The 24,073-nt window shown below is 34.8% G+C and overlaps 1 long non-coding RNA gene across 5 annotated transcripts in view; it reads right to left on the bottom strand.

Moving 5' to 3' along the window:
- Positions 1 to 3,090: 3,090 nt before the first annotated feature.
- The window catches only part of LOC149806852 (uncharacterized), a 96,045-nt gene continuing 75,062 nt past the window's right edge, over positions 3,091 to 24,073 (bottom strand). For 2 of the 5 annotated variants that reach the window (XR_016413459.1, XR_016413490.1), the window contains 4 exons: positions 14,818 to 14,906; positions 11,110 to 11,219; positions 5,118 to 5,225; positions 3,091 to 4,543 (listed from right to left, as the gene is read on the bottom strand). This is a non-coding gene — a long non-coding RNA (uncharacterized LOC149806852). Of the gene's footprint in view, positions 4,544 to 5,117; positions 5,226 to 11,109; positions 11,220 to 14,817; positions 14,907 to 17,851; positions 18,452 to 24,073 lie in introns of those variants that run through there. The other 3 variants (XR_016425473.1, XR_016413515.1, XR_016413472.1) reach the window with 2 other exon arrangements.

Below are 24,073 nucleotides of genomic sequence, written 5' to 3'. Positions count from 1 at the left end.
CGGGAATAATACGTTATCATTAAAGTAGATAATAACGCAATATGAGTATACTCCTTTGTGTAGAAAGTACGCCAACAAAAATAAAGAAATGGCTAAAATGGGATCATATTTTGCTGATGGTTAAAGGAATACAATCTACCAAGTCTATACATCAATGATATAATATACGCACATGGCTTTATTGTTACTGTCAAACAGTGTCATTATCAACTTATGATTTGATCTACCGTAAAGAGTTACAGTTATTTTAGCGGCTTATCTTGCATGTTAAAGCAATTTTGTCGTCAAGAAAACAATGGCTAAATATGATCTTCGAAAAAAACAATACACATATCTATACATCAATTTTTTCATGTCCATTGGTTGCTACTATGATTACACTGAATTATTCTCTTGAAACCATTGTACTTCTAAAGTACATTCTTGAGTACCTCAAGACAACGTTATAGGTACGAGGTTTACAGCGAAATTAGTAGATATATGTTGTAAACAATAACGATAATAATAATAATAATAATAATAATAATAATAATAATAATAATATTATTATTATTATTATTATTATTATTATTTTTGTCAGTAATCTTTTCACCCGGTAGGTGAATTTCCATTTGCTGCCCGCTTCTAACTGCTACACAAAACTGCGACCACCGTTGACCCCAAATCACCTGTTTCGTAATGTCCTATCCAATCATGGTTTGCGCGTTTAGTACCTCTCCTGATTTCCTCAGCAAATAAGGTATAGATCCTCTCGTGCAGATGGATCATTTGATAGCTGATCTCAGTGTTGTTCGCAATATAATTAATGTCCATCATATATGAGTCAATACGTTATATAGAGGTACATCTCGCTTCCACTGCTTTAAGTTAAAATCCTTTTATCGACGGTATAGTTATTTGCATAGTGTTATATATTATTTTTTGTTTGTTCGTTGTTACATTTATTTATTTCATTACATGCTATTGTAATGTGACATTGTATGCTGGACTTGACCTTGTCCAAAACTGATTTAATTTCTGCTTGACCTGATTGATTTTTTTATTATTTCATTTTATGTAAACAACTAATACATAATTAAATTATTCTCTATGTGTATGGGCTTAACATCAGAATCTTTATTAACAGAAGAGGTACATACGTTTATTTGGGTCAATGTTCTGGAGTTTCCTAAGTGAATTGTATATAATCCAGGTTATTGTTTTGTAAACATCAGGATAATTCTAGAAGGTTATTTTCCGTTAGGTAATTTTTTGTTTTTTGTTTTAGAGAAAATGCTAATTGTGACCTGAGGTCGAGTTGAGAACTATATAATCTTGTAATTGTGAATACTTGGTCTTTCGTGCTTTAACATCTAGCACTTCAAGTTGTATATTATATGTTGTGACCAGTACTTTTGGGCTGGAATCTTTTTTGTTCAAATTACTAAATTCAAGTGAGTATTTTCTCTAGAAATACGAAAGTGCTGTGTTAAAATTCTTGGATAGAGACATTCACTGGAATTTATAGTATATTCAAACCTGGAATTATATTTATGTGATTCAACAAAAGATTGTTGACACATCAACACTTTCATAGCTACCACAGACACATCATCGACTTCAGTTTTGGGATATTTTCTGGACTTTTACTACATTTTAAATAACTAGGACTTGTGTCTGAAATTCTTGGATTATTTTGGGATTTAATTAGCGATATCGCAAGTTCTTTTTTCTCATTTTCACTTTGTATTCTAGGGAAATAAATATTTGCTAAATTTTAGAAATCTTGTTGTCTTTTACTTTTTCTGTTACTTATTTTAAGAGCATAGACTCGTAACAACGACAAGCCTCTGAAGCTATAATCTGGGAACGCTTCACCATCATAATGATCGATTATGCGAACTCGAGGGCTAGATGAAGTGAGTTAGAGAGGTTGTGTGCTTGAAAAGTATCTTCTGATTGGCTCTAAATTGAGTTTCTTCTTTATGACCGCGATGGCTTCCCATACAAATGTGAAATATTCGTAATATCTAAGATGAACTGAACACACCTTGTTTAAGACACAGTAAATTTCGTAACGTCCTGTTAAATGAAAAACCACTACATTGTTCGTTCGCTTACTTGCATCAAAGCGATGACATTTAAAGTCAAACAACTTTTTATGTCCACATTTGCTAATAAGTTCTAAGTTGATTGTGCATTTAATAGTGACTCAACTTGGCAAATTATTTTTTGCCAGAGATTGGAAGGGGAAAAATATTTATTTATCATCGCAGGAATTGATGAACTAAAGGTTAGAATAGAAATATTTAAAGTACTTTCTTAATAATGTTTTTTTGAGCGGACGCATTTATTGGGGAAAATTTCGCAATATAATTGAGTAATTTCTTTTGACACTGTTTAAATGCTTCTTATGGGTCTAATATCGTGAAATGAAATATAACACCCTCGGTTATGCCAACATTTTATCTATCTTTGGGAAGGTTGAAGAAATAGTTTTTCTTTCAAGAACGTGAGAAAATTAAAGCAATTTGAGGGAAAAATTCTGTATCAATAACTGTGTACACACACACACACACACACACACACACACACATACACACGCACACACATACATACATACATACATACACACACATACATACATACATACATACATACATACATACATACATACATACATACATACATACATATACACACGCACACACATACATAGATACATACATAGATACAAGCATAGATACATAGATAGATACATACATACATACATACATACATACATACATACATACATATACACACACACATACATACATACATACATACATACATACATACATACATACATATACACACACCTACCTACCTACCTACCCACCTACCTACCTACCTACCTACCTACCTACATACCTACATACATACATACATGCATACATGCATACATACATACATACATACATGCATATATATGCTCAGTGACACTAACATTGATGACAGTGCGGATGCTGAGGGCTTTCCGAATGTTTCAGGTTTGACGATCCGCCATGGGGAAAAATGGGTGGTGTGGGGAATACAAATACAAAACAGACAATTAATTCAAAATTCAGAAAAGTTCCCAAATATATACTTTATACATGATACACAAAAACCTAACTAATCCACATATGAAATGAATGAATAGAAACAGAAGGGTGGAAAATTAGCTTTCCAACAAATGAGCTATATATTTTTTCTATATGTAAAGAAAAACATATAAAATAATGGGATGTAAAGTGCTGTAAGCGTCTTTGTGTTGATATTTTTGAAGTTAAAATAAAATGTGAAAATAAAAAGAAAATTGGTGACCATATGTGAACAGTTTTTAAACTGTAAGACAAAAACTAACGATGATATGTACCAGTGTCATAACTAATAAAGAACACTTCAGTTGTTTCCATTATAAAGTGTAAATTCCATCCACCGTAAAAAGTTACAGTTATTTTAATTGCGTACCTTGATCAAGATTGACTTGTCGCCGTCATGAGAATAAAGGATAGATACTATCTTTGAAAATTGATATATTGAACCATTCACCCGTCGTTTCAAGTTCAGTAGTTGTTACACCAAATTAATCTTTGCAAACTATTGTACTTCTAAAGTACGCTGGTGAATAACCATAGGTCCTTCGGTGCATATTTAAAGGCAAATTTTGACAGCTTACAAAAAATAAAAATAAAATAAAATAAAATAAAATACCTGAGATTTCAAGATGGTAATAAATTTAGACATATATGTCTATTAAATATTTATATTTTATCTTGTAACAATTGCCCCAGCATCCCCCAAAAAATAAAAATAAATAAAAAGACTTAAGAGAAAATCGATTATTCCCTTGAGAACATGCATGATTTGTGGACGTTCTAAACACGGTCCACGACAAAGTTAAACGAATGTAAATTACAGCGAAACAGGTATACATCTATTTTATAATAATAATAATAATAATAATAATAATAATAATAATAATAATGATAATAATAATAATAATGTTCAACAGTCAATTTGCCAATTACAGAAAAAATTATATTTGACTACTGCTACTACTATACTGATCTCAACATTAAAAAAGAAAAATTAGGAACCAGGATATTATTAATATTTTCATAAAACCATCGGTATAATACCTTTTCATATCATTCAACCATAAAGCTGCAAATCCGAGCCTGTGACATGTTTTGAGACGATATGTATATATTTTACAAGTCTGCGAAATAATCGAGTATTATAGCTCAAGCTGAATTGTTTTATAAGACAAAAATATAAGTATCGGGCAAAAGTGTCAATTTGAAGACAGAAATATAAGCACACGGCAAAAGTGTAAATTTGAAGACAGAAATATAAGCATAGGCAAAAGTGTAAATTTGAAGACAGAGATATAAGCATAGGCAAAAGTGTAAATTTGAAGACAGAAATAGAAACATCAGGCAAAAGTGTAAATTTGAAGACAGAGATATAAGCATATAACAAATGTGTCAATACGCCATTTTCAAGATGCCTCACATCATTTTGCCTGGGTTTGTGTCTGGAAAGCAAAATATAAAAAAAAAAAATGACATCACTCTAGATCGGACAACAGGGTCGGGATCGAACAGCATGTCGAGAATTATGTGTCCACTCCCTACCCATGATGCATTGATTTTGCGCAGAACATATATAATAAATTTATAATAGTAGTTGCTGTTGGAACTTCATAAGGTCTTTTAAAACTAAACCACCCGAGTAGTAGTAAAGGAGGAATAATAACGAAACAGACTTTTATGCGAAATAGATAAAAGCTAAGTCCAAACTAGCCAGGGTTATCTGTGTATTTCTAATATACATCAATAACCCAACGTAACACGATGATGATAATATGTTCATCTCGCGAGAGATACTACTACTACTACAACTACTACTATTACTAATAATGATAATAATAATAATAAAAATAATAATAACAACACCAACAAAAATTTATAATCGTGAAAATTGAAGCAGACTATTAAATCATCTATCGATTTGAATATTATAAAGCACGATGTTTTATATTTCTTTCGTATTAGTATACTATGTCCGGTTTATGTATAAATGGAATTTGGTACTTGTAGTGTATGTACCGTTTCAAGAACAGCGTCTTATATCCGTTTGCGCTTTGATGAATGAAGCATTATCCATGACCGGATGTGACTTACGTGATTGTAAGCAAATATGCAGGAAACGGCACCCTGAAAAAGAAGATAACCGTATCATGAAACTTATATCCTAATTTGGGATTTAAGGACGTATACAACTTGAATTTTTAAGGTTTTGACACATGCGGGGGGGGGGCTGATAGCACTCTTCTTTTTGTAAGCTGCTACATATTACATTGATAAGACGAGATATTTCTATTTTAGTTATATACTTCATACAGAGATATTGAAATGTATCAGCGGGATAAAAGTTGATATCGCCAAAGTGGCGATTCCACTGTTACCACAACAACGGTGATATTCCTATTTATGTTGGCACTACATTCTTTTCATATTTAGGAAATTTATCTGCCTTTATGTACGTTTTTCAATCTTGTATCTCAATATCAATAAACATCAGGTGATGAGCCCAAGTGTGTGGATCTAACACCCACTGGTTACTCCATCAAGTCGTTCCCCCGTAATTCTCGAGGTGGAATTGCTGTCATCACAAAGAACTCCATGATAAAACGTCTTAACCACATCACAACATTCATTTTCGACCACACATCGTTTGAACTAGTCCAAACCACACTCACACTGTAGCAAAAGTCAGTCCATTTTTATGCCTATACCGCCCTCCTCCTAGTAGAAAAAACAAGCTGGCTGACTCTCTCTTTTTGGTGCAGTTTCCGAATCTCCTGGACTATGGAAATTCGATAGGTGGCAACCTGATTATTCTTGGAGATTTCAACTTTCACTTTGACTGTTCCGGAAACCCAAATACATAAAAACTCATAGATTCCATTAATGTTTTCAACCTCAAACAATCAGTTAACCAACCCACCCATAAACATGGTCACATGTTAGACTGGATTCTTCATAGACCTAATGATAACATTCTACGGTCCTCCCTGGTATCCCATGACCTGGCATCAGATCACCTCTGCATTATATGCCATCTTGACGTATCAGTCCCTAACCCTCCACCTTTATCTGCTATTAAGAGAAATCTCAGTATGATAATTAGAACCAAACTAATGCACGACATCCAAGCTAACCTAACAACTTGCTTACCTCCTACCGGAGAACAACTTGATAACTGCCTGCGTTCATTGCTTGACAAACATGCCCCAGCTACCAAGTCCAGAGTATCAATTCAAAAGTGTCCTCCATGGCATAGCAGTGTTAGGGACCAGCTTCACACTGCTAAAAGAGACCGCCGTAAAGCTGAGAGGCTTTGGTATTCCACCAGACTCACTATTCATAAGCAAATCTACGAAGCCGCTAAGAAGAATGTCACAAATATAGTCCATGCAGCGAAATCAGCCCACTATACTACTAAGATCATGGAAAGTTCCAGCTGCAAAGAGCTCTTCGAGATTACTAACAAGCTAATGTCAAGGAACAAATCTACACCACTTCCAACTACCTTCTCTCCAGTCGACCTTCCAGACATGTTTGCAAATTTCTTCAGTGACAAAGTACAAACCATTAGAGATAAGCTTGACACCACAATTTGAGTTGACTCGTCGTCACCATACAGTTGGGATACAGAATTTGAGCGGCAACCATTAGCAGCATTTGAACCTGTCTCTATGGATTTCGTACGTACAGTCCTGATGAAGAGTGCACCAAAGTCATGTGAACTTGATCCAATTCCAACATTACTGCTGCTTGAGTGCTTAGATCCAGTATTGCCTTCACTAACTGATTTTATTAATACCTCTCTCTCATCCGGGGAATTCCCATCATTTTTCAAAACTGCCATTGTAAAGCCTCTGCTGAAGAAACCAACACTAGACCATAACGATTTAAAGAACTACCGCCCAGTTTCTAATCTTCCATTCATATCAGAAATCCTAGAAAAGGTTGTTCTATCCCAGCAAGTATCTCATCTAAATTCAAACAGTCTTTTTAGCACTGTATAATCTTCATATCGCCCTTGCCACGGTACTGAAACTACTCTTCTAGAAGTAGTTAATGACATTCTCTCTGCGTTGGATAGCGGAAAGATTACAGTCCTCACCCTCCTTGATTTGTCTGCAGCATTTGACACAATAGACCATGATATATTACTTCACCGCACGTATTTGGTATTCATGATACAGCCTTACTGTGGTTCAAGTCCTACTTGGTCAACAGGACACAAATTCTATCTGCAAAGGGAATACACTCCAGCCCAGTTGATCTATGTTGTGGTGTTCTACAAGGGTCTGTTCTTGGACCTGTTCTCTTCATTCTGTACACTCAGTCGCTCTCAAGTGTCATAGATCATCATTCGGTGTCTCACCAATTGTACGCTGATGACACCCAAATATACAAATCTAGCCACCCAATTGAAGTTGATGCTACCATCCAAGGTGTAGAGAGGTGCATTTCTGATGTGAAATCATGGGTGACATGTAACAAGCTGCAGATGAATGATGATAAAACTGAGGCCATTCTGATCACAACACAAAGACTTTCTCATTCACATCTTTTACCTCAAAACAATAAATATCAGCAACACCAACATTAAATTCACACAATCAGTACGAAACCTAGGTGTTACTCTGGACAGTACTCTCTCATTGCACCAACATGTCATGAACATATGCAAGGCTGCATATCTTGAGCTGAGCCGCATCAGCTCAATTCGCAAATATCTTTCAGTTGATGCCACTAAAACACTTGTGTGTTCATTAGTACTTTCAAGACTGGACTATTGTAACTCAATTCTGTCTGGTTCATCTCAATATCTGCTCCAGATACTTCAAAAAGTTAAAAAAACACAGCTACTTGGATCATACTTAAAGTACCACGATCAGAGCACACCTCCCCACTGCTCTGTACCCTACACTGGCTATCCAGTCGATCCAAAATCAAACACAAAATTTGTTCTCTGTGCTACGTTTCACTGTCGGACTCGAGTCTAACATACCTATCCGACCTCACCCAAGTGTACACACCAGCAAGATACTTACGCTCCTCTTCTGACAATCGTATACTCATTATTCCCACTATGAAAACAAAGTCATATGGACAGCATTCGTTTGCATACCAGGGCCCAGCAACGTGGAATGAATTGCCCACTGAATTTAGACACAAAGACACCGTGATCCCATTCAAGAGTGCTCTCATAACTCACTTATTTCGACTGCAAGAACAAACTTAAAGACCTAATAATGTTTCCTACCTTAAATATTCTCAGCATGTTTTTTTTAATGTTTTCTAATTTCATGGTGTTTGTTTTTGTAGTCATGTCATTATATGTTTTTTATCTTATAGGTGTTGTCTAATGTTGTAAAGCGCTTAGAGCTTCTAAAGATTAGGCGCTATACAAAGTCCTCATTATTATTATTATCCCCCCCCCCATGCATTAAGATGAACGGAATTTAAAATGTTGAGACTGTAGCATCCATTTATTTTATCAATTAGAATGCGCCATAAAAACCATTAAAATGAATCCAACAACTAAAAGTAGCCTGCAAGTATCAATTCATCTGTTCAAAAATAGTTTTCTGCATGAATCGTGTAAATTCTCAGGGACTGAACCTCCATGACATGTTCGTAATAAACACTCAGTCACCCATGCAGTATTTGACTGTTCGGGGATAAACTCTTGATTAAATATAGGAATAAAATAGTTTAAGTAGTGATTTTAATCATGTTTAAAAACGATAGAAAAATCGGGGATAGATGAGTGTTGATTGCAAAGTGAAATTAAGTGATAATCGAAATTTTGGTGCAAAGTCTGTTTCGTCTTAGATTGCCAAGACCACACAATTCACCTTTGAATGCAGACACAAAACAAAACCACGATAAGTAAACTCACATCCATTAAAATATTTTGGTAAAGAGGTGACGAACTGAAGTATATCCAGTCCGACCGCTCTTTGATGTTTCGACACAATGCTCAACACAACAATGTTCATTGCATCAAACCGTGCAAGGGATGTGTTAACTAACGTAAACATCTCTTAATTTTTAAAATGAAAAATGTCATTCATTAACAAAATATACAATTTTGGAGAAGGATACGTAAGAGCTAAACTTGTAAAAAGTCACTGCCCTAAAATTATTGTAAATTTTCTGAACTCTCTTCCTTGTTAATTGCTTTGGCACAGAATGGAAAAGAATGGAAACACATTCCATGGAATTCGACAGCTTTTGATTTAAACTATATAATAACAACAAAATGAACGTTTTCTTTAAAGAGTAGTCATCCTATATTCATATGTGATCAAGACGACATCATTTATGTCTGCAAAATGAATTATCAATTACAATTTGTTGTTACTTTTAAGTTACCCTAGAAGAGGTCAGCAGTTATGAAGAAGTCAGCAGTTATTAATACCAAAATGACTATATATAGTATTGCCAACATGACTATATATAGTATTGCCAACATGACTATATCTAGTATTACCAACATGACTATATCTAGTACTGCCAACATGACTATATTATAGTATTACCAACATGCCTATATATAGTATTACCAACATGACTATATTATAGTATTACCAGCATGACTATATATAGTATTACCAACATTACTATATATAGTATTACGAACATGACTAAATATAGTATTAACAACATGTCTATATACAGTATTGCCTACATAACTATATTATAGTATTACCAGCATGACTATATATAGTATTACCAACAGGACTATATATAATATTTGCAACACGACTATATCTAGTATTGCCAAAATGACTATATTATAGTATTACCAACATGACTGTAATTAGTATTACCAACATGACTATATTATAGTATTGCCAACATGATTATATATAGTATTACCAACATTACCATATATAGTATTACGAACATGACTAAATATAGTATTACCAACATGTCTATATATAATATTGCCTACATGACTGTATTATAGTATTACCAATATGACTATATATAGTATTACCAACAGGACTATATATAGTATTGCCAACACGACTATATCTAGTATTGCCAGCATGACTATATTATAGTATTACGAACATGACTATATCTAGTATTACCAACATGACTATATATCATATTGCCAACATGACTATATATAGTATTACCAGTATTACTATATATAGTATTATCATTTGCTTGAAATTTATGTTTCTTACTTCGATTCTTACGACGACTCTGCCTCTTAAAGTAGTGCAAGGAGGATGTATGTTCAAGGGTTTCTTCATCAACAGCATTCCAAAGTTCAATTGTTGGTGATAAAAAGCTGTTTCCTACTGACATGTCCTTGATGTGGAATATACAGTTTCAACAACGCGCATGGAATGTAATTTTACATGCTGTTTATAAGCTGCCAACATTTCATCTACGTAACTTGGAGATTTCGATGATGAATTTTATTAAAGAGACTTAATTTATTGTAATTATTCCTGCAGTGCTATTGCCAAACATGTTTTTCGCATGAATGCTGTGTGGAGATAATGCGTTATACTATTAGTACAGCTTTGAATCACAAGTACAATTTTTACCACGTTGTTTATACCGCGTTATTTCTGAACGTGCCACGATATGCCACAATTATAATGGGGACCAAAATTAATTATCAGAAGATAAAAGAAAAAATATCACAGCCGAAAAGAAAATCACAGCCCCCTCCCCCATTACACAACAGAAGAAGAATTTGTATAGTGTATATTAGTAGTTATATCAGTTGTAATATAAACAGTGTAATTATAGGACACACAGTACTAATGGTATGGAAAAATGTGAACCAGCCTGGAAAATGGGCGAAGATAAAATAGAGTATATGTGGATTTGGCTAGTCAGGACTGGTTGATAATGAAAGTTAGATTTTTAGTAAAAAAATAATCTTTCGAGAGCTTAATCTAGTTATAGCAGAAAAAAGATACATTGTTTTATTGATGGAATTTCAGTCATTTAACAGTTTTGAGTATGGAACACTCATTTCTGAAATTATCACCTGACTCTTTGAAGCGGAAATGAAAGCACTTGTTTCAAACACATGTAGTCCAGAAAATGTCTCAGCTCATATCTTTTCCTCTACGCAGAAGCTGTCATCCACGATGCATTCTGATAAATATAGGTTTGATCATGAGCACTCAGAAATTTAAAGTTATTGAATTCTTAATATCATGATGTTTGCATAGATTTATTAAGGCAACTGAATTAGTACCGTTGAGTCCTAAAGTGGGATGATTCAGTTTACAATATTGCCGACTTCCTGTGAAAGGCACTTCGCTGACATCAGAGAGCTTGTTGTCAAAAACAGGAATTGCCTACTGAAGCTTACAAGTTGCTAACTAAACTATTGATAAATGAGTGGAATGTCAGCACCCGGGCCCGCGTGTGCGAGAGAGAGAGAGAGAGAGAGAGAGAGAGAGAGAGAGTAAACATCAAGTTAACATAAAACACACTTACTCAACAAACGAGGAAATATTTGGTAGACTTCAGAAAATGCATATTTTTCAAACAGAAAACAACTGTTCTCCTAAACATCTTTGCATGATTCCCAGTCTCACAAAAAGAATGCATATACTTAACATATGAACATACGCTAGTAAACAAATAAAAAATTACTTTCTCTTTTCTAAATAGGAAAATTTTCAAAATGTTGAACTGGGACCACTTGGCAACTACTTTGCCATACGTGATACGGTATACCGGTTAATACCGTGCACGTTTAACTAGCAGCATCAGGACCCAGACTTTCAATCACATTTTATTGCTCCTTAGAGCAGCTGCAATAAACAACTTTTTGTTGCTTTTTAATCTATTAAAATTTGTAGATACGAGCCTATTCATGTTTTCAGTACTTGACATTAAACAAAAACGTCATTATAATCTTGTTCGAGATTGGTAAAGCATACATAAACAAATTAATCCTTTTTTTACAATGAAGAGTCTCTCTACTGATTTTGACCGATATACACCTTTTCTGATTGCAAGGAAACATTTAATATCCATATTTTCTTCAAATGAGCGACGTCATTTAATTAACCAACAAGATGTTCGCCGGTCTGTCAAGTTTATTTTTTGTCTGTCGGTCTTTCGTAATAAATATTCGGGGGGGGGGGGCGGTAGTTTACTATGTAATATAACCATGATATAAATGAAAAATTATTTGTATCAATAATTAGCACATTTTACGTTCCGTATTGAGTTTTTAATCCACGCTTTATCTGGTTGTTACAGATCGTAATTTTTCTGAAGCTTAGTTTTAGTATTTTAACCTGGAATCATGTTCCCAAGAGGAAATATATGGCTGATAACTGTATTGCCGCTGAGATCTTTTCAGATATATTTCAGACACGCCATTATATAACTCTTGACTCGAGTGTGCATCACAAAATTCTGTTCATGGTATGTATCGTATAGCAGCATGCCATTTACTAGTAAACTATAACACAGCTCCAGCCCTCTCGAGAACTGTACTTGAATGAATGTAAAGTGGATGTTTTTTTCGGATTTTTACTATCGTATTTTCCATGTAGAAAAAGAATGACACCAGGCGATGATGTAATGAGTATATATTTATGTAAAGAGGACAAATCAGACGATTGGCTGCACTAAATCATACGGACTTCAAGACCAGTGAAAAGTTTTTCCTTATCGACGGTCATGCTCTGCAGTCAGTGCTATTCGTGGAATAGTATAAATTGAGTGAAGCAGACGATATTTAAGTCCTTCACGAACAACGAACATCCCCCGCCCGTCCTTATTTCCGGCTCCAGTTGCCCCACATCATATATATATATATATATATATATATATATATATATATATATATATATATATATATATATATATATATATATATATATATATATATATATATATAATGCATGGCAAAGCGGGTTTAAATTTTAAAATTTGCAAATATTTTCTGAAATTCCTGAAAAGTGTAGTTTCTGCCGCAAATCACAGGAATATCGAGAAGATAAACAGTTTTTTAAAAAATTGAATAAAAGTGTTAGCATGTTAGTAGAACACTGTTCTAGAAACGAGGTCTGTGGTTATATGATACACAAGGTAAATCTTTTGAAGTGTCTTCCTTTCCAATATGTTTTAAAGGGCCCAGCCATGTTCGCATCACGTAACATTCTGCCATTACAGCATATCACACAACGTTCAGTACTATAGAAACTTACTGTATTCGTGCACATTTACTGAATGTCATTTATTTGCATAAATATTTGAGATAAGCGCATCGCTGTGAAACACTATTTGGTAAATTGGGTACCTGAAGTTTAAGTACAGATATAATTTAAGCACAAATCATCGGTTCACGGATCAGTACCTAAACGTTTCTGTTCATTTTGGACTCATGGATGCAGATTTCCAGCAGAACATGTCTGTGATGTTTCTTTGGGTACCAATATGTATGTGATGTGCCCCTTGGTAGGTAATGCAACTATGATGTTCCCTTAGGTACACACTATGTCTGTGATGTGCCTCTTGGTAGGTAATGCAACTATGATGTTCCCTTAGGTACACACTATGTCTGTGATGTGCCTCTTGGTAGGTAATGCAACTATGATGTTTCCTTAGGTACACACTATGTCTGTGATGTGCCTCTTGGTAGGTAATGCAACTATGATGTTCCCTTAGGTACACACTATCTCTGTGATGTGCCTCTTGGTAGGTAATGCAACTATGATGTTCCCTTAGGTACACACTATGTCTGTGATGTGCCTCTTGGTACATAATGCGACTATGATGTTCCCTTAGGTACACACTATGTCTGTGAAGTGCCCTTGGTAGGTAATGCGACTACAATGTTCCCTTGGGTACGCAATACGTCTGTTATGCACCCCTTGTTACGTAATAAAACCATGATGATTCCTTTGTATGAAATGACTAAATTGTTTCCGACGGGGAAATTATGATAATTGCATTAGATATTTCGTTCTTATCTCCCCTATTAGTTTTTCACTGTCACATATGGGTTTCGCTGCTTGTTTGTTTCCGTTCATTTCGTCTTCTTGTGTTTACTTCTTCTTCTTCTTCTTCTTCTTCTTCTTCCTCCTCTCTCTGCTACATACTCGGCCTTTTCTTGTTAACTCTAAGAAATAATTCTAACCTTCTAATCAATAATACCATGTCATGCTTACTCCAGTCTTTAGGACATTTGCCGCATTTCCAAACAGACATAAATGGCCATAACGCTTATAACGTTTTCAAAAATACATATGTGCACTTACCTGAGTGTCATATGTTTGATGTATAACAGGTTAGGCGGTATCCTTCATTCCAAGCGTGTTAAACTCTGTGCACCTGTCGTCATCCGTTACAGTGCTAATTAATGTTTCTAGAGTGCCAACTGACACGGGGTGACGCTGATACATGTGAACCGTATATCAAAGCTTTTATATATATATATATATATATATATATATATATATATATATATATATATATATATATATATATATATATATGGTTCATATAGTCTAAGGTCGAATTTAATTTTGTCAGGTAGTGGCATCCTCCCATTTTCCGGTGGACAAAAATACATGACCAAATTAAACAATAATGCCCACTGATGATTCTAAATATTTCGAGCGTGAATTGCAGTTTCGTTAGTTTGTATTATGGGTATAACTACTACCCCATTGTGTCAACAAAATCAATTAAAACATTTTAAAGAATAACTTAATTCTAGTCATACCCACAATGCATCGCAGACAATGACCCACACTTTCTTCTGAAGATGACATCGATTTGTTCAAGAATTTCCATCTCGTTGGATTTCGTCTCCTGCAAAGAAACATTGAACCGAAATTTAAATAAAATTTCCAACCTAAAGCAGTAGTTGTCTCTGTTTTTTTAAGTTAGTCGTCGTTCATTTTAACTCAGATTTTTTTTATATTATTATTATGATTTCAGACTATTTGGAGAAAATGTCCCGTTTTTTAAATCAGCACTTTAGAACGTGTCTAATGGTCACAAAGATGGCAAGCTGCTCTCATTCTTACTTCATTTTTTAGATCGTTAAAAAAATTTGAATCAAGATTTTTGTTCTTTTTTTTTATCCTGGTGTAATTGTTTTCAATAAAGCCATGTATAAACGAGCTGACTTTATCCGCCACAAGATAACCTCGAACGTGTAAACGAACATTTCTTGAAAGCAACCTTATTACTGCAAGAAACACTATATGTGTCTTGTTTATTACAGAGAAAGACATGTTTGTGTTCTATATCTCTCATTTTACATTTAAACATGTATGCCATGTTCCTGTTGCCTCATTGTAAAATGTATGTCTTTCGAAGTCCAGCAATCCAATAGAAGTCGTTATCCCCTTGTTAGTGGATGTTACAAAATACGGCTGGCCGCAAATATTCAAGTTGAAATTGCTGAGGATAGATTTTAAAAAATACTATGCAGAACTCCTATATTTATAACTAACTAGTATTTTACAAGTAGAATATCATAGCTCAACGTTCAAGTCATTGATAGGTATTTGCGAATCCAACAGTTACAGGCTGCTTCCGATACCAAGACCCTAGAACTTAGCTGTCTTATTATTTAGTAACTCAATAAACGTTTTGGCTTCAGGATTTACTAATTGTTTTTTTTTTAAAATAAAAACTATAGCAATATATTCAAGTTCTGATCATTGAATAAGAGCATGGCAGACTTTTTTAAGCTTAGACCCTATAGTCTGGTTCCCTGACCGGTCTCAACTCTACTGCTCTCCGTTAAGAACGCCGCATGTAGAGACTGAAGGTAAGCCAACTAAATAATTATAAAGGCAAACTTTCTTGCATTTAATGGATCAAGCAAAGTAAGTTTCAGTGGTAAGATTTCGTGTACAATAAGAATCCGAATATAATGCCGTAAAAACATAAAACAGCTTCATTAATCGTGTGCTTTTTCAGGTTAGGGGCCCGGGTCCGCTACCTTGCGATGTCCCGGGGAAAAACACTTTTCTTTCCTGTTGCTTAGGCTCGAAGAAACCTTTACTTGTTATTGTGTCGTAAAACAATAAATGAAAATCCACTTTTAAAACTACTTAAGTAATATTTTAAACTATTTTTGTGATATTTACAAACTAATTTTGGGACTTTTTGACATGACTTGTTAAATAGTATTACACAGCTTTATTCTGACTAAAGTACAGAATGTAAACAGTCTCGGTTTAGATACTCTATTTCATCCGTATTGACACAAATCTCACTGATGTCTTCAGCATAAAGGGAAAGTTGGAAACCCTGTCACAGAGTGCACAACTTACAACTCACCATTGATGACTTTCTGTCCTTATCCGTCAGTTTAACAAATGGACTGACCGTGTCGCATATTTGTTAATTTGTCTACATTTTTAGAGGGGGGTATATGTTGACGGAACACCATTACCTCGTTAGCGGTTGTCATTGGCATACAACACTGGTAACGAGAGATCAACATTGCCGATAAGTTTAAGGCTATTTGTCCATGTACCAAGGTTCACCTTATTAATGCCAGTAGATATGCCAAGAACAGAAGAATGTCGTCAAAGTTAAAATCTGTCTAATTCTGAGGAATCACAAAAGATCGTTAAAGAGACCATTTTTAAATAACCTACTGAATTGGGTACAACGGGCTTCTTAACTTCTATTCACGGTCACCGACTAAAAATGGCAAAGAACTCTGCATTTTACAGAAGCGATGTATTTTTATCAGCCAAAGGGGGTTCAAAAAGAGGCCTGATCGACTGGGAATGATCTTTATAGAGTTATCATCTGAAGAATCAAATAGCCACTAATATGAAATTTAATTACCATTGAAATCGATACAGGAAATTCTAAGCATAACATTCAGCTAAAATTAAAAACTGTAGTTTTGAAATCATGTAGTTTGTGTCAGTTTGTAAAACGATCGGTACCTATGCTAAATTCAATTTGTATTGCTTCATTTATTTCCATACAACTTATCTCTCATCTACGAAATCTTAAAACGAAATAATTACAAATAAAATTTTATTTACTTTAACAAATTGTATTTGAGAACGAAGATCAGACAGGGGCGGATAGGAAATATGGCTTTTGTTTTTTTTTTTGGGGGGGGGGGCATAAACAAGTAGGCAGGGGTCTATGGGATGGAACAAATGGTGGGGGCCCAGGAATCTACTGCGCTTTAGACTTTAATAGGGAATAACTAACTATCTAACTGTAAGGAAAATGACTCTAGTAAAAATTCCCGGTTCTTTCGCGCTCACCTGGGGCGCACACATCCCCACCCCTAATCCGCCACTGTAATAGTACAATAACTAACATCTGTGACATTCATTTCTGAGAAAGTTATGTTCCTAATTTATGCTTAATGTTTGTTAGGTGTGTGGGGTGATATGTGATACCTCCCCCCCCCCCCCGTTATGGTGCCTTGGTTATCGTTATGTAGGAGAAGATCAACCACGGTGTTATTACCCGGACAGAGCAAATAATAAAATAAAATATAAAATTTAATGGATGGAGTAGCAGAGATTTTAGCCAAGATATAGATTAGAAAAACACGAGTTACCGTATGTAAAATATAACAGTTTAATCACCTACATAAACAAAATAAAAATGAACATGACATTAGAATGAAATAATTTCTCTTAGAAATAGAAGATCACAGTTTACGCGAAATGCAATTTACTGTTCTGTTATGGCAATAAAACAAATTTCATTAGAGTACAGAGTGAATGATCGAACTCATCTTGCCGGCATTTCGTCATTACCGGATTGCTTCGGATCTATTCCAAATTACTGTTGGTGACAGGTCAACATTGCCGTATTTCTTTTCATTTCCTCTCTCAGATCGTCAACCGTATCTTAGCTGTCTGCTGTCTTTTCCCGCTATGTTGTGCACATGTATGGAGCTATTTTCCCTCAAATACATAAAATACAGAACCTAAATATTTGTCAGGTTTTCTTTTCTTTTCTAGCGTCGAATAATACTCCCACTCTTGTTATTTCAGATATCGTCTTATTGTAATTCAACCGAACTAAACTATTGTCAGTTCGCAACCTGATACCGATACACACAACCCTTTTATCATAAATTGAAGTATATTCCCTCAGCTGCTAGTCGGATTCCTACTAGAACCATGAGATAATTATGCATCTTGGTCAATAGTACTGAGCCCCCGTGGGTTGTGAATTACTGACTGAACGATGTCTGTCGACACCAGCCGATTTTTTCATCGGTTAAGATAATTCACAACAAAATACACAAATGAAGTAATGGACTTCACATCTTGTCTTAACTACATTTACTTGCTAATTAGTGATTCACTGACATGGTAAAATAAATTCGTAGCATACGTGATATACATCATTTGAGACAGATAAATTAATTCTCAAAATTCATATCATGGTAGCGCATGAAATTCATACAATACATGATTTATGTTACATGCAAACCACTAAATCCGAAACCATTCATATCAATGAATATTGTATGACATTCATAAATAAAAAAGGCAGGAGGCCTAAGCTTAAATGTAAATTGATGACAAAACTATATCAAGGTTTTCGATTTTCACAGCAACTATACGTCTTTTTTTTTGGGGGGGGGGTGATAAAACGTTACATTCATGGAACATCGTGTTAATCAGTTCAAGATGAAATCCCATTTAAAATATGTTTTATACGAGTGCATGAATGTATTCAGTTTATTTTTTTTTCTCTTATCAAGGCGTTTCTAGGACACGGTCACTAAACTACTATTTAATCCCAATCGTCAATATTTCACATATGTACATAAGCCCATTATTTTAAATGAAAACGGAAGTTTTTATGTGTACTGGAAAATGTTACGTCTTGCAGATGATAGTATAATTTACACACAAACAGCGCATTGGGCGTATAAGGTTAATTCTCTTCATCACGCTGTTTAGCTTCAATGATGATTGCATGAAAATGAAAGACTAATCATATCATTTGTAGTCTAGCTTGTATAGAGTAATAATATAAGTGTTTTCACCCACAGTCTGTGACAGTCTGGCGTGTTGAATATTATTATAAGTCTTCTGACCATCACTCCGTAAGGGTCTTGACATACCAGTGTCAATAAAAATTCCCAACGCACAGTAGGAACAAATTATGTATTGGATATATACAGTAGGTTTAAATTCGATGTGCCCCCTTCCCCAGAAAATATCCCATTGAAAACAATATTATGATGCAATACCATACAGCGAGATTGTTTGCTGTAAATGCACGCTGAAAACCTGTATCGTTATAAAGGATACGTGTTACATGACACGTAACTGTTGATAAATATACAGGCATAGCCTGACAGCCAAGTAATAGGTTCTCTAATTTGTAGATTTGTATATGAAAGAGTCATCTCCAGTGGTTCCAAAACCCGCCATACTGTTGTGTCAGCCGTTTATTTACAACATGGGAGCAAATTTAGCTGAGGAGACTTATCTCATCTGGAAGATAAGTTTTAATACAAAACATTAGCAGCTGTTAAAAGACATATATATCTTTTAGCTTGTATTGCACAAACCGGCTAGGAGTGTCAGCTGGTATAACTCAGGCTATAGAGCATAGGGCTATCGCCATTGATGTACTAGAAATGAAAATACTTGCCCCATCAGTCATGTCTATACCCTCTGGCGAAAGATATAAAAGGCAGATGGAATGCAGTAGAAGCAAAATTACTTATCTGAATCAAATTAATGTTCACGTGCATTATATTCGGACGCTTTAAAAACGGTAGTCTAATGGGATGACGTCTGCGCAATAATGTCTTACATATTTCAATTTTCCCTAACAAACATAATTATAGTTCTTTAAGTGGAAGAGAATGTATTTGTTCATAAATTTAAGCGAATTATCTGAAACTTTCAGCCGATGGTGTTAAACGAGTACGTTTCACATTTGTAGTTGTTTTTGTTTCGGGCTTAAAGTCATTTTCAGTGCATGATAGGCTATACAAAGCGGCCAGTATAACTGGTGAAGGAAGAGCCCTGGAAGAACCCCGGTCAGATCCCATGGATCCACGGGAAGCTACTGGCAAACTTTCTTGCACACCCACACTGACCGAACTCGAGACTTGAACTCACGCAGACAGAGGCGATATGGCAGTGATCGGTAAAGGCGAGCGCTTTGAACCACTCGGGAATCCGGCCCCCCCCCCCCGCCCCTCCCTTACGTAAGTATAATGGTATGTTCATGTCTGCAGCTCAAAGCAAATCAAAATCTGCTTTCAATATGACAAGATTTGTACTTTCAAGTTTCGGCATTTCAAGGAGTCATCATATCAGAAATATTAATTCTTCATTTATATTAGCTGAATAAAAGTAACTTAAAAGTTTCGTATTTTTGTTCATATTAGAGGAATAAGAGTAACTTTACGTTTTCTTGTCTCAAAGAGTCAGCATTAACAGTAATGTAAAATTTTTGTTCAAATTTGTTGAAATAAGCGTAACTAAGCTATGACGTGCATATTCTTTGATCCACGTTTCTGCCAAAGACCTAAATAGTGTTGATGTACAACCGTCCAAATGAAGCAAATGGATATGTTAAAGAGATATAGGTCGATAATCATATATGTCGGTGAAGTGCTCGAGAAGTAAAGAGGCACCCAAGTTTGTTTGTTTGTTTGGTTTACTATTTGAATATTACACAACCGTGACTGTATTTTAATAACATAATTTACGTCCCTACTTAAACTTTTGAACCTTAACAGCAACCCAAAAAGTACATGAGCAATGTGGTTGATTCAGATTTATCTATAAATAATTTTACAGAATTTTCAATATCGTCTTGATTGTTGCGAGGTATTTATTTATTTCCTTTTTCACATATCAAAGGGGCCCCGAGTGGCCGAGTGGTCTAAAGCGCTCTCCGTTACGGATCACTGCCATCTCACCTCTGTCTGCGTGGGTTCGAGTCTCGGATTCGTCTAATGTGGGTATGTGAGAAAGCTTGCCAGTAGCTCCTCGTGGGTCGGTGGTTCTTTCCGGTTTTTTTCCGGGTTCTTCCTCCACCATTAATACTGGCCGCCATGTATAGCCTATCGTGTGCTGAAAAATGGCGTTAAACCCTACAAGAACAACAACAACAACACATATCAAAGCTTAATTAACGTTATATTAAAACCCAGGATTTAGTTTATGACTATGGAACCATATACAGTATTATAAAAAAAATTGGCGACGAAGATGCTGTGATATGCACAAATACAGCAACTGATAAACACAATTATAGCAAACTGACAAACTGAAGAGCTGTGATTTTATTCAGATTTTGCATAACAGCTCATGTTAGTTGTTGCCAAATATGGTATTTATTTCAGTATTCAGATACACTATATCAGTAACAAAGTACAGAAAAGGACTGGTGAGCAATCTGCTCACATACATGTACACCGTTTCTCACGTACTCCACACATACCCACCTAATTGAAAGGAGTCCATAGTGAAAAAAAAGACATAACTCTCGTGAAAATAGTGAGACGACAACGATTAGTCAAGATGCATATCTTCTGATGATGACCATAACATATTTTCACAATAATCTATGAAGCCTCAAAAAGTGCAATTTACAAAGCAATCCATCGAAAACTGGTGTCATATACTAAATTAAGCTACAAGACCAAAGGGACAATTAAGCGTTAAAGAAAGGAACGAAGAAAAGTAGTTCCCATACAAAGTACAACAGCAAAATCTTCGTAGCAACGATCTAGATAACGTTCTACTCACATATTTGAACAAAGTCTGATTACAGTATCAACAAGAGGATCAGCTTGTAAAAGATAAAACGAATGCATATTTCCGGTGGGAATGATCTATACTACTTACACATATTCTTTAGCCAGGTAGATCCACACGCGACGAATCATTTTGGAATCATGCTCAAAAATTTATTCGGCTGATACTGTTTGTTCGATTGAGACGACTATTTTCACTAGACGAGAGATTTAACGAAAAGAAACACATGCATTTTATTACGCAAATCATTTCAAAGCCATCCATACTAAACTAGTGGATACATGTTATCATCAACACTCTATCAGATGAAATTATGCCAAATTTATTTCACAAAATGATCACTGATAGCACAATAGGGATACTAGCAGGATCGAATATCGAATTATGAAGTTCATTTAATTGTTTTCAACAACCCCAAAAATAACTGAGCAAATTATTGTTTCAGTGTGTGCAACACGATATGCATCATGTTAGAAAGAGTCATATCAATAGTGGTATGAAACTTCAAACATCCGCTAAAGTCTTACTTCGCTATTTACTGCGCGTTTGAATACGTTTTGTCTAACAAATAAGGGATTTTATTGAAAAAATCAAAATATATCCAAATATGGCTTCTGTCTATATCTAAAGTTAGTGTACAGCTGTTATAAACCCATTTTTACTGATTTTCTGATTTCATTAGTATGTTGTACGATACATTACGTGAAATTGCAAACTAGTGCATTTAAAATTACACCCAAAAATGTATATCTATAGAGGAAGAAGAAAAACATTTAAAATAAACCAACATATGTCATTTCTGTCTAGAGTTATAATTTTGATTAGGTTTCAAGCAGGAAAAGGCACGCATGGTAGTCCTTTTTGATCAACAAAAGGAAAAGGAACACATCGTAGTCCTATTTTTTATCAACAACAGGAAAAGGCACATATGGTAGTCCTATTTGATCAACAACAGGAAAAGTCACCTATGGTAGTCCTATTTGATCAACAACAGGAAAAGGCACCTATGGTAGTCCTATTTGATCAACAACAGGAAAAGGCACCTATGGTAGTCCTATTTGATCAACAACAGGAAAAGGCACCTATGGTAGTCCTATTTGATCAACAACCGTGGCTAAAATCCTACAATTTTTATATATAAAATAACCATGATTTCGAAAATGATTTTTAAATTGGGCAAACACATGAAAAACGCATGGAAAACAACAACAAATATATTTTAGTGGCATCACATTTTTAAAAAGGTAGAGCTAAATTATTCAAGAGAAGAGGCTTTAGTTTAGTTATTATAAAAACAAACGAGAAAAACATTAAATAGAACAAAATTAGCCAAACTGATAAAGGTATCGAAGTGGATAATATACACACGTTACGACATAAAGTTTTAAAAACTCGTATGACAATAGAATCATTATGACCGACACTAACAACTTATACAGGGACATGAAGGACAACATTAGGTTGTATGACTCCATGACACCAGTGATTACTCGAAGGACAACTTTGTCAAAATACAAGGAAACAAAACCACAACTGTCTTACTCAATAATGAACTAAACGGTATCAGATAAAATAATTTTGTTGTTTACGATACAAGCCCATCTCATCTAGGATTACCAATGAAGAGAAGAAAGTGCAAGAAAAAATGTGTGATAAAAGTTGACCTTCGTTTTTATCGATATGACTTTCTTATTTAAGCATGATGAAAATCGTCAGGAAATGAACCTATTCAGGTCATATCATCAGGAAATGAACCTATTCAGGTCATATCATCAGGAAATGAACCTATTCATGTCATATCATCAGAAAATGAACCTATTCAGGTCATATCATCAGGAAATGAACCTATTCAGGTCATATCATCAGGAAATGAACTTATTTAGGTCATATCATCAGGAAATGAACCTATTCATGTCATATCATCAGGAAATGAACCTATTCATGTCATATCATCAGGAAATGAACCTATTCAGGTCATATCATCAGGAGATTTATATCATTAAAATGTAATCAGAAGTGGCTTTATCAGCGTACGATGAGAAAAATAATTGTTTCATAACATACACAACTTGTTTATGGGTATTTTCAAAAGTGGCATTTTAGAAATCAGTTGAATTTAAAGGAGATAAATATAAAATATTGCAAGATATAACTGTTTCTGTTGAAAAGGACTCGTGTTGGAATGGTATAACACGAAATAAATTGTTTAAAGTCACAAACTATCGTTAATTTTGT

This window comes from Sinohyriopsis cumingii, chromosome 1, assembly GCF_028554795.1.
Source record: "Sinohyriopsis cumingii isolate HCF-2022 chromosome 1, ASM2855479v2, whole genome shotgun sequence".
NCBI classification, from domain to species: domain Eukaryota; kingdom Metazoa; phylum Mollusca; class Bivalvia; order Unionida; family Unionidae; genus Sinohyriopsis; species Sinohyriopsis cumingii.
Note: the sequence above shows the minus strand (reverse complement) of the source record. Positions and strands in the feature narration are given on the sequence as shown.